Source organism: Cucumis melo, chromosome 1, assembly GCF_025177605.1.
Source record: "Cucumis melo cultivar AY chromosome 1, USDA_Cmelo_AY_1.0, whole genome shotgun sequence".
In the NCBI taxonomy this organism is placed as follows: Eukaryota; Viridiplantae; Streptophyta; class Magnoliopsida; order Cucurbitales; family Cucurbitaceae; genus Cucumis; species Cucumis melo.
This window is the reverse complement of record NC_066857.1, coordinates 16846930-16859861: the sequence shown is the minus strand read 5'-3', so window position 1 is coordinate 16859861 and position 12932 is coordinate 16846930.

Genomic DNA, 12932 nt, shown 5'->3' with positions numbered 1-12932 from the left:
CAAGCCGAGCCGCGTCTCCCCCTGTTGCTAGCCGAGCCGCACGCGAAATCCCTGTACCGAGCCGAGCCGCGTCTGCCCAAGCCGAGCCGGTCCTGTCTCCTTCCAGCCGAGCCGCCAGGACTAAATTGGCTCCATCCACCTATATTTTGGTAAGCCAATTAATTTTTGTGGTCTTCCCGGTAAGACTCCATGCTCGGACGTTAGTTAAATTAAATCGGGTCTAAATTCAATTATTTTTCTCAAGGGACGTCTTGGACCAAGAAATTACTGCAGCGCGGGATTTCTTCAGTAGGGGCTCGAGCACTGCAACCTCCTTCTAGGGTAAGTTATTTCAATTTAGTCTCGAACCGTTAGTCGTTGGCGACCTATTTACAATTTTGACTCATTAAACAGCCAGGACTTCGTCGCTTGGAAAGCGTACTGCCTCGCGGTTAGGACTCGACAAGTAGATCTCCAGGTAAGAGATTCTACTACTAGTTTCACGTTTGAAGTATGAGACTGTGTATGCCCTATGTTGCATATTGAGAGTTTGACAGTATGATGCCTGAAATAAATGTTAGTATGATGCAAATGACGATATAGTTGTGCTATAGCCTGTTATGCGTGGCAAGATTTATTATGGTTACGACGAATGTCGGGACGGAGAGTGTAGAAATGATTTATGTGACATGTTATATGCTGATGCCATGTGTATGTATACTGCAAATTAGGGTACTTGTTAGCTTGATTCTGTTAGAGTCGTACCTGCATGGGTGTCCTTCGGGATCACCACCTATTGAGGACTGTGTGGTCCGACGGGACGCCAGTCTAGCATGATATAGACATGACTCGAGTGACTCGACGGGGTCCTCGCATCCCGACTGTCCTAGGTGTCCCCGGGCACCGAAGACCAGAGTTACGTTCCTACGGGAGCGCATGATTGCACGTGTTCGGGAACGTGCCAGAGATTGGGTACCAGTTATCAGGACTCTAACAGGAAGTTAACAGGCACCTAGTGGGACTAGTAGTGGGTCCCTTACTGAGTATTTTTATACTCATTCTCTCCATTTTATGTTTTCAGGTAGAGGACGAGGCAAGGGCAAGGGCAAACTGGCGAGCGACCCGAAGTGAGACCGAGGAGGGCCATAGGGACTACCGCTTCCGCTCATTTCTTATTTCAGATTTTAGCATTTGAGTTTGAGTACTTTTTATTTTTCACTATCTTTTATGTAGATAGGGCCCGAGTAGGATTTCAGAACGTTTTTACATTTTTGCATGACTACCTTGTTTATGTTTTTATAAATGAATTTCTTGAACCGTATGCTTTTAATAAAATTTTTAGACTTAAACCACTTGTTCTATATTTAGTAATGACTTCGATTCAGCATAAGGAGTTGGGTCGTTACAGTTGGTATCAGAGCACAGTGTTTTAGGTTCTGTAGACTGACCTACGATGTAAGTCATTTTTGTTTTTGGTTTTTACTTCACCCTATGGCTATACGGTCCTTCGGCACTCGCCAGGTATGTCTAAAGCCTTGCTAATGTTAAGATTACAATTTTGCCTGAATAGTCTAAGACCTAGATATAGGGTGATAAGTTCTTGTGGTGAAAAGTTTGTTGGCGAATTTTAGGGAGAATGCCGCCACGTAGAGGTACACGCCGAGGAGGTGGTAGGGGAGGCAGAGGAGCCGGTCGTGGCCAGCCGGAGGCGCCACCTGTTGCACCGGCAGTCGACCCAAACGCACCGGTCACCCAGGCGGATCTCGCCGCAATGGAGCAGCGTTATCAGGACATGCTGCAAGCTGCTTTGGCGCCTTTCCTTGCCGCCCAGCAGAACCAGGCCGCCCCTGTTCAGGCCGAGGCCGCCCCTGCTCAGGCCCAGGCCGCCCCTGTTCAGGCTCAGGCCGTCGCTCCTCCAGCCCCTGAGGAAGCTCAACCAGTACCAGTTCAACTGTCGGCCGAGGCGAAACACTTACGGGATTTCAGGAAGTATAATCCCAAGACCTTTGACGGATCCATGGACAACCCCACAAAGGCCCAAATGTGGTTGACGTCCATAGAGACTATTTTCCGGTACATGAAGTGCCCAGAAGACCAGAAGGTGCAGTGTGCAGTCTTCTTCTTGGAGGACAGGGGCACCGCCTGGTGGGAGACCGCGGAGAGAATGCTAGGGGGCGATGTAAGCAAAATAACATGGGAGCAGTTCAAGGAGAACTTCTATGCTAAGTTTTTCTCCGCCAATGTGAAGCACGCCAAGCTGCAAGAGTTCCTAAACTTGGAGCAAGGCGACATGACGGTGGAGCAGTACGACGCCGAGTTCGATATGCTGTCCCGCTTTGCTCCCGATATGGTAAGAGATGAGGCTGCCAGGACGGAGAAATTTGTTAGAGGACTCAGGCTAGACCTTCAGGGCATTGTCAGAGCCCTCCGCCCAGCCACGCATGCTGATGCACTACGTATAGCACTGGATTTGAGCCTGCCTGAGAGAGCCGATGCGTCTAAGGCTGCCGGCAGAGGGTCAGCCTTGGGACAGAAGAGAAAGGTTGAGACGCAGCCTGACGTAGCACCGCAGCGAACACTAAGGTCAGGAGGTGTCTTCCAGAGACACCGACGGGAGCTTGCAGCAGCCGGGAGGACTCTGAGAGAGCTACCCGCTTGTACTACCTGCGGGAGAGTCCACGGAGGTCGTTGCTTGGCTGGAAGTGGAGTCTGCTTTAGGTGCAGACAGCCGGGGCACACTGCTGATATGTGTCCTCGGAAACCCTTTGAGACGACACCGCCCCAGCCTTCTGCGGCCCAGCAGGGGAGAGTTTTCGCCACTACCCGGCAGGAGGCCGAGCGAGCTGGCACTGTGGTGACAGGTACGCTCCCAATTTTGGGGCACTATGCTTTTGTGCTATTTGACTCTGGGTCATCCCACTCGTTTATATCCTCCGTTTTCGTTCAGCATGTGGGTTTAGAGGTAGAGCCTTTGGGTAGTGTTTTGTCGGTTTCTACTCCATCTGGGGAGGTCCTGTTGTCCAAAGAACAAATAAAGGCATGTCGGGTAGAGATAGCGAATCGTATGTTAGACGTGACCTTGCTAGTGTTAGACATGCAGGATTTTGATGTGATACTAGGCATGGATTGGCTGTCAGCCAACCATGCCAATATAGACTGTTATGGCAAGGAAGTTGTTTTCAACCCTCCCTCCGAGGCTAGTTTCAAATTCAGGGGGGCAGGTATGGTATGTATACCCAAGGTCATCTCAGCCATGAAGGCCAGTAAACTACTCAGCCAGGGTACTTGGGGTATTTTGGCAAGCGTAGTGGATGTGAGAGAGCCAGAAGTTTCCCTATCCTCCGAACCCGTGGTAAGAGAGTACCCCGACGTTTTCCCAGACGAACTCCCAGGACTTCCGCCCCCCAGAGAGGTAGACTTCGCCATCGAGTTAGAGCCGGGCACTGCTCCTATCTCGAGGGCCCCTTACAGAATGGCTCCAGCTGAGCTAAAGGAGTTGAAGGTCCAGTTACAGGAGTTGTTGGACAAAGGCTTCATCCGGCCCAGTGTGTCGCCTTGGGGAGCCCCAGTATTGTTCGTGAAGAAAAAGGATGGGTCAATGCGCCTTTGTATTGACTACCGAGAGCTGAACAAGGTGACAGTCAAAAACCGCTACCCCTTGCCCAGGATTGATGACCTGTTCGATCAGTTGCAGGGAGCCACCGTCTTCTCCAAGATCGACCTGCGATCAGGCTATCACCAGTTGAGGATTAGGGACGGTGACATCCCCAAGACGGCCTTTCGATCGAGGTACGGACATTACGAATTCGTTGTGATGTCTTTCGGCTTGACTAACGCTCCTGCAGTATTCATGGATCTGATGAACAGGGTGTTTAAGGAGTTTCTAGACTCGTTCGTCATAGTCTTCATTGACGACATCCTCATTTACTCAAAAACTGAGGCGGAGCACGCGGAGCACCTACACCAGATTTTGGAGACCCTTCGAGCCAACAAGTTGTATGCCAAGTTCTCCAAGTGTGAATTCTGGTTAAGGAAGGTGACGTTTCTTGGCCACGTGGTTTCCAGTGAGGGAGTTTCAGTAGATCCCGCAAAGATTGAAGCGGTGACCAACTGGACCCGACCGTCCACGGTTAGTGAAATTCGAAGTTTTCTGGGCTTGGCAGGTTACTACAGGAGGTTCGTGGAAGACTTCTCACGTATAGCCAGCCCGTTGACCCAGTTGACCAAGAAGGGAACCCCTTTTGTCTGGAGCCCAGCTTGCGAGAGGAGCTTTCAGGAGCTCAAACAGAAGCTAGTGACTGCACCGGTCCTGACAGTGCCCGATGGTTCGGGAAACTTTGTAATCTATAGTGACGCCTCCAAGAAGGGACTAGGTTGTGTCCTGATGCAGCAGGGTAAGGTAGTTGCTTATGCCTCCCGCCAGTTGAAGATCCATGAGCAGAACTACCCTACCCATGACTTGGAGTTGGCAGCTGTAGTCTTTGCACTGAAGATATGGAGGCACTATCTGTACGGTGAGAAGATTCAGATTTACACCGATCATAAGAGCCTGAAGTACTTCTTCACCCAGAAGGAGTTGAACATGAGGCAGAGGAGGTGGCTTGAGTTGGTGAAAGACTACGACTGCGAGATCCTATACCACCCAGGTAAAGCGAATGTAGTGGCTGATGCGCTAAGTAGGAAAGTTGCACATTCAGCAGCGCTAATCACCAAGCAGACCCCCTTACTCAGGGACTTTGAGAGGGCAGAGATTGCAGTCTCAGTAGGTGAGGTTACCGCACAGTTGGCTCAGTTGACAGTTCAGCCAACCTTGAGGCAAAAGATCATTGCTGCTCAGCTGAATGATCCTTATTTGGCAGAGAAGCGTCGCGTGGTAGGGACAGAGCAAGGTGAAGGCTTCTCCATATCCTCTGACGATGGCCTTATGTTTGAAGGACGCCTGTGTGTGCCGGAAGACAGCGCAGTTAAGACGGAGCTTTTGACTGAGGCTCACAGTTCCCCGTTTACCATGCACCCTGGGAGTACGAAGATGTACCAGGACTTAAGGAGTGTCTATTGGTGGAGGGGCATGAAGAGGGATGTGGCAGACTTTGTCAGTAGATGCTTGGTGTGCCAGCAGGTGAAGGCACCTAGGCAGCATCCAGCAGGGTTGTTGCAACCCTTGAGTGTGCCAGGGTGGAAGTGGGAGAGTGTGTCGATGGATTTTATTACGGGACTGCCCAAGACCCTAAGGGGCTACACGGTGATCTGGGTCGTGGTCGACAGACTCACGAAGTCGGCCCATTTCGTGCCAGGGAAATCCACTTACACTGCCAGTAAGTGGGGGCAGCTATATATGACAGAGATTGTGAGACTACATGGAGTACCCGTATCCATCATTTCAGACAGAGACGCCCGTTTCACATCGAAGTTCTGGAAAGGACTTCAAATTGCATTAGGTACAAGGTTGGACTTCAGCACGGCATTCCACCCTCAGACTGATGGTCAGACAGAGAGATTGAACCAGATTTTAGAAGACATGCTGCGAGCCTGCGTACTAGAGTTTTCAGGAAGTTGGGACTCCCATCTGCATCTGATGGAGTTTGCCTATAACAACAGCTACCAGGCTACTATCGGTATGGCACCGTTCGAGGCTCTGTATGGCAAGTGCTGTAGATCCCCTGTCTGCTGGGGCGAGATTGGAGAGCAGAGGATGCTAGGCCCCGAATTAGTGCAGACGACCAACGCAGCCATACGGAAGATCCGAGCTCGTATGCTGACAGCCCAGAGCAGACAGAAGAGTTACGCTGATGTACGACGTAAGGACCTCGAGTTTGAAGTGGGAGATATGGTCTTTCTGAAGGTTGCACCCATGAAGGGTGTTCTGAGGTTCGCGAAGAAGGGGAAGCTGAGTCCACGCTTCGTAGGGCCGTTCGAGATACTGGAGCGAATTGGCCCCGTGGCTTACCGCTTGGCGCTACCCCCATCTTTTGCTGCAGTGCACGACATATTCCATATCTCCATGTTGAGGAAATATGTTGCAGACCCAACACACGTGGTGGACTTCGAGCCACTGCAGATTAGCGAGAATCTGAGCTACGAGGAGCAGCCTGTCGAGGTCCTGGCAAGGGAGGTCAAGAAGCTTCGCAGTCGAGAAATCCCACTGGTTAAAATCCTTTGGCAAAACCATGGAGTGGAAGAGGCAACGTGGGAGAAAGAAGAGGATATGAGAGCCCAGCACCCCGAGCTGTTCGAGGATTAGAACTTTCGAGGACGAAAGTTTTTTTTTTGGAGGGAAGATTGTAACGCCCAACATTTTCGGTTTCCTTTGTTATTTTGGACCTCTAATAATATTAATCCTAAGAGTGTTTATTATTGGTATTAAACTAAAGTTTTTATGGTTTAATTATGAAGTTAGGGGGGTGAAATAAATTATTGGCTTAACAAATAAATGGCCTTGGAAAGGGTCAAAAGTGGTTATTGGAGGAGAGAGGAAAGAGGGTTTTAAAGATTCTTTTATTATTTTTATTATTTTTATTTCTTTTAAAAAGAGGCCTTGGGACTCGTGCGTAAAGAGGAAGAGGAAAATTTTCAAAGAAAGAAAAAGGGAGAAAAAAAAAAATTTTCCTTTTGAAACCCTAGCCGCCGCACGCCGCCGCCGCCGCCGCCGCCGCGAACCCGAGCCGCCAAGCATCCTTCTCTGTTCAGCAGCGCAGCCGAGCCGCAATCGCGACCGAGCCGTCGCCGAGTTTCCAGCCGCGCCGGGAGATCGTCCAAGCCGATCTGCGCAGCCGAGCGCCCGTCGGACGCCGAAGCCGAGTCGAAGCCGCCTCCGTGCGTCCGCAGCCAACCCGTCAGCCAGCCGAGGCGCGCCGCTCCGATCCGACGCAAGCGCAGCCGAAACGCCAGTCGTAGCCGTCGCCGAGCGAAGCCGCGGTAGCCGGACCACCAGCAGCCGCCGCGCCACCCGAGATCCGGAAGCCGAAGCCTCGCGCGCAAAGGTCCGACCGAAGAACCGCCCCGCGACCCGAACCGACGCGCGCCACCCTCCGGAAACCCGACCCGCGCCCGCGTGCACCCGTGCGTGAGCCGCGCCCGCGTGTGAAGCCGCGCCGCGCGCTTTTGTGTAGCCGAGCCGCGTCTCCCTGTTGCAAGCCGAGCCGCGTCTCCCCCTGTTGCTAGCCGAGCCGCACGCGAAATCCCTGTACCGAGCCGAGCCGCGTCTGCCCAAGCCGAGCCGGTCCTGTCTCCTTCCAGCCGAGCCGCCAGGACTAAATTGGCTCCATCCACCTATATTTTGGTAAGCCAATTAATTTTTGTGGTCTTCCCGGTAAGACTCCATGCTCGGACGTTAGTTAAATTAAATCGGGTCTAAATTCAATTATTTTTCTCAAGGGACGTCTTGGACCAAGAAATTACTGCAGCGCGGGATTTCTTCAGTAGGGGCTCGAGCACTGCAACCTCCTTCTAGGGTAAGTTATTTCAATTTAGTCTCGAACCGTTAGTCGTTGGCGACCTATTTACAATTTTGACTCATTAAACAGCCAGGACTTCGTCGCTTGGAAAGCGTACTGCCTCGCGGTTAGGACTCGACAAGTAGATCTCCAGGTAAGAGATTCTACTACTAGTTTCACGTTTGAAGTATGAGACTGTGTATGCCCTATGTTGCATATTGAGAGTTTGACAGTATGATGCCTGAAATAAATGTTAGTATGATGCAAATGACGATATAGTTGTGCTATAGCCTGTTATGCGTGGCAAGATTTATTATGGTTACGACGAATGTCGGGACGGAGAGTGTAGAAATGATTTATGTGACATGTTATATGCTGATGCCATGTGTATGTATACTGCAAATTAGGGTACTTGTTAGCTTGATTCTGTTAGAGTCGTACCTGCATGGGTGTCCTTCGGGATCACCACCTATTGAGGACTGTGTGGTCCGACGGGACGCCAGTCTAGCATGATATAGACATGACTCGAGTGACTCGACGGGGTCCTCGCATCCCGACTGTCCTAGGTGTCCCCGGGCACCGAAGACCAGAGTTACGTTCCTACGGGAGCGCATGATTGCACGTGTTCGGGAACGTGCCAGAGATTGGGTACCAGTTATCAGGACTCTAACAGGAAGTTAACAGGCACCTAGTGGGACTAGTAGTGGGTCCCTTACTGAGTATTTTTATACTCATTCTCTCCATTTTATGTTTTCAGGTAGAGGACGAGGCAAGGGCAAGGGCAAACTGGCGAGCGACCCGAAGTGAGACCGAGGAGGGCCATAGGGACTACCGCTTCCGCTCATTTCTTATTTCAGATTTTAGCATTTGAGTTTGAGTACTTTTTATTTTTCACTATCTTTTATGTAGATAGGGCCCGAGTAGGATTTCAGAACGTTTTTACATTTTTGCATGACTACCTTGTTTATGTTTTTATAAATGAATTTCTTGAACCGTATGCTTTTAATAAAATTTTTAGACTTAAACCACTTGTTCTATATTTAGTAATGACTTCGATTCAGCATAAGGAGTTGGGTCGTTACATTGTACCTTGACTGAAGTATAAAAGAGTTAGAAATGAAAAGTAATGAACCACTAATGAGTTATCCATATTCATTGAAAACAATGTCCACTCTTGATTGTTTTTCAACGGCTATTGTCTTCATTTTTGTAGGTCCTCTTGTCTTTTTTGGCAAAGACATCGTTTCAAATGGGGGTTCTTCATTGACAACATGATCTTCAACTGGCTTCTCATTAGGCAATAGCTTCTCATTCACGTTAGAAGTTGTTGCTTACCTAAAAATTGCTAATCTTGTTCGAGCAGCTAGTGAGTCCAATATAGGATTACCTTTAACTATCTTCTCACTAGGCTTGGGTGATAAACATTTGGGGTGGGCACCAATGGGAGAACTTTCCTTGTTTTGCTCATTTGGAACAAGCAAGCTATCGGCAATAAGTTTCCTTCATGTAGACCTTCTCTTTCCTTTTACTTTTAGTTCTATGGTATCTTATAAAACTCTCTCCATTTCAACCTAAAAGACTTGAATAGAAAATAACTTATGATTAAGGAAATGAAATAACGTATGTAAACAAGCATTTTATAGTTGATCAACTATGAATTCTGAATTCTCAATGGATTGCGAGTAAAAGTATTAACTGACCTTTGGCAAACTATGTCAGATTGAAATGGTGAAAAAGTAACCACAGTCACAATTTAATTTTATCTCAGCCGAACCTTTAATTGGTCTTCACAAAGGGCTCTTCAATTACTGTCTTTACATATATATGTTATACACACAAATGCTTTATCTCTTGAAAAATAAAGAGTGAAGAGTCATTTTAAGCACATTCATTGAAGTGATATGAGAATACATAAAAAAAAAAAAGGCAAGTTCTCATTGAAGTGATATGAGAATACATAAAAAGAAAAAGATAGAGGGAGTACAACTGGATATAAAACAGAAGATAGTACTTACTGATGATTCACATTTCACATAAACGAAGAGTCTAATTCAAATGAAAACATATATATATATATATATATATATATATATATATATATATATAGAGAGAGAGAGAGAGAGAGAGAGAGAGAAGTCTAATTCACATTATCTCTCTGTCTATATATAGCATCTTCATCTTACTGCAGATTATTTTGTCTACTTCTCAAACTACTTCTCAGATGAAAACACCTTCACAGTCTTGTCTTGCATAAGTAAGCTCGTTACTTTTATCAACATCTTCAACTGCATTACTTATGTTTTCATTACTAACCAAAGTATCATCATAATTCTCATTGTACATTTCCAAGTCGTGAAACCCTCTCGATGGTGCTTTTAATACGACATACCAATTTGGAAGTGTCATTTTCTCTAGCGTAAAATACTTGTTTTGCTTGGAAGGCGAGTATGAAAGGCTCTCGTACAAATTTGCTTTGACTTTGATGTAAGTTAACAAGAGGGAATCCTTCCTCAACTTTTACTCCATTGCGAACATTTGCCCAATCACATTTGAAGTTTGGAAGCTAGTAGACATAATAGTCTAACAAGATGATTTCTTGTAACACTCCGTAATAAGCAACTACATCCATAACTTGAGATTTATCTTTGGCACTAGATCTACATGATGTTGTAGCATCTACAGCAACACCACTGTTCTGAGTTAATTTTTCAACACTCTTTTTGTGAAATCTTTTCCCATTTATGATGTATCCAGTGTAAGATATTGCATTCTTTCTTGGTCCATTTGCAAGTCATTTTAACAAGTCAGAGTAACCTTCAACGGATGAATCTAATTCAATCTGATAAGAATAAACATATCTACTTGTTAGTTAAAATATCTTACAGTTTCATATATCCAGTGTTTGATAGGATGTTCAAATTAGTTAGTATCACCTTAGACTTCAACCACAATGGAAATTGTTCTGTATGAATCTTCCAAAGTAGATTGGAATCTTTTTCTAGTCTCTTATCTAAAACCATGAGTTCATTCATATGCATCCTGTCCAAATAAACTATCATTAATAAACTTAAATTACAGTATTAAATAATATTGTTTAGGCTTGTATCTCACTTTATAAATGGTTCCACCTTCGATGTGTTGAATAAGACATATCGATGTGCATTTTCAAGTACATCATCGGATAGTTTAATTGAAGTTCCAGAAGATATAGGACGACCCTCTAAGATGACATTGTTTTGAAATTCTTTATTACATTGTTGACTATTCACTACTTCAACTGATTATTTAAAATACTTGTTTGAAAAGTCAACACATTCATCAGCTAAGTAACATGTTGCAATGCACCCTTCTGGTCGTGCTTTTGTTTCGTACATAACCTTTCAGTACCTTCATGTATCTAAAATAAATGTTATTAGTACACGAAAAATCATAATTATCAATAGACCAAAGACATGTACCTTTCAAATGGGTATATCCAACGGAATTGAACTGGTTCACATATGCAGGCTTCGCGACCCAAATAAATTACCAAATGTGTCATTATGTCAAAAAATGACGGAGGAAAGCACCTTTCAAGAAGACATAAAATGTCCACCACTTCTTTTTCAAGATCCAACATAACCTCTCTATTAAAATATGAGCATAGCCTGTATATTGCATGTCTTGGACCTTTTGGGAGCAAACCTCTATAAGCACCACTAATAAAAGTTGTTGCATCAACACATGATAATCATGAGACTTCAAGCCGATCACTTTGCATTCATCTAATGATACACACTTTGAAATGTTTGAACTGTATCCTTGGCAACTTCAGTTTGTACAACCTTGAACAAAATAATTTCTTCTCGAACTTCGACAATGTGCGTGAAGCTGGAGGTAAACAAGTTCTTCCTCCACAGTCTTTATTATACAGACCAGGACGAATTTTCAAAAGTTGTAAGTCTTTTCTTGTATTAACCCCATATTTTGACTTTCCATTTATATCTAATAATGTACCTATAATACTCTCACATACACTCTTTTTCACGTGCATGACATCCCTAAAGTATTTTATTCTCAATTCAATTGATTATATAACAAACATATAATTAATTAAAATTCTTTCACAGAAAAACATAAACCCTTAAATAATTATATTATCCTTATAAGATAATTATTTTAACTTCACAATCAATTAATTATACAATCAAATGTACAATTAATCAAATTTCTACAAATACAACAATTGGATATTTTTCCAAAATATCCAATAAGTTTCAATTTCTACCAATCAAATATTTCAACAATTAAATAACACCAAAAGTTCAAAAATTTAAACTTAAGATAATTATAAATAAATTACCTTAAATTTGGGGCGTTACAATCTTCCCTTTTTTGAGAAACTTTCGTCCTCGAAAGTTCTAATCCACGAATAGCTCAGAGTACTGGGCTCTCATGTTATCCTCCCTCTCCCATGTGGCCTCTTCAGCTCTGTGGTTTGACCAAAGAACTTTGACCAGTGCAATCCCTCTATTACGGAGCATCTTGACCTCTCTTGCCAAAATCTCAACGAGTTGCTCTCCATAGCTCAAGTTCTCATTAATTTGCAATGGCTCAAAGTCAACTACATGTGTCGGGTTTGCAACATACTTCCTCAGCATAGAGACATGGAATACATCATGAACTGCAGAAAACGCTGGAGGTAATGCCAAACGGTAAGCTACGGGGCCAATCCGCTCAAGTATCACAAATGGCCGTACAAAACGTAGACTTAGCTTCCCCTTCTTCTTGAACCTCAGAACACCCTTCATAGGTGCTACCTTCTGAAACATCATGTCTCCCACATCAAACTTGAGATCCTTACACCGTTCATCAACATAACTTTTCTGTTTGCTCTATGCTGTCAATATACGAGCTCTAATCTTTTACATGGCTACATTGGTGGTCTGAACTAACTTAGGACCTAACATTCTCTACTCACCAACATCACCTCAACATACAAGAGATCATACAGAGCCTCAAACGGTGCCATGCCAATGGTAGCCTGGTAACTGTTATTATAGGCGAACTCCATCAAATGCAAATGAGAGTCCCAACTTCCTGAAAACTCCAATACACAAGCTCGCAGTATATCTTCCAAAATTTGGTTCATACGCTCTGTTTAACCATCTGTCTGAGGATGAAAGGCTGTACTGAAATCTAACCTCATGCCCAAGGCAAGCTGAAGTCCTTTCCAGAACTTTGATGTGAAACGAGCATCTCTGTCAGAAACGATAGATACATGCACTCCATGTAGTCTCACTATCTCAGTCATATATAAATGTCCTCATTTACTAGCAGTGTAAGTGGATTTCTCTGGAATAAAGTGAGCTGACTTCGTGAGCCAGTCAACAACAACTCAAATCACCATATAGCCCTTTAGAGTCCTAGGCAGTCCTATAATGAAGTCCATCGATACACTCTTCCACTTTCACCTTGACACACTCAAGGGTTGCAACAAACCTGCTGGCCTCTACCTTGGTGCCTTCACCTGCTGGCATA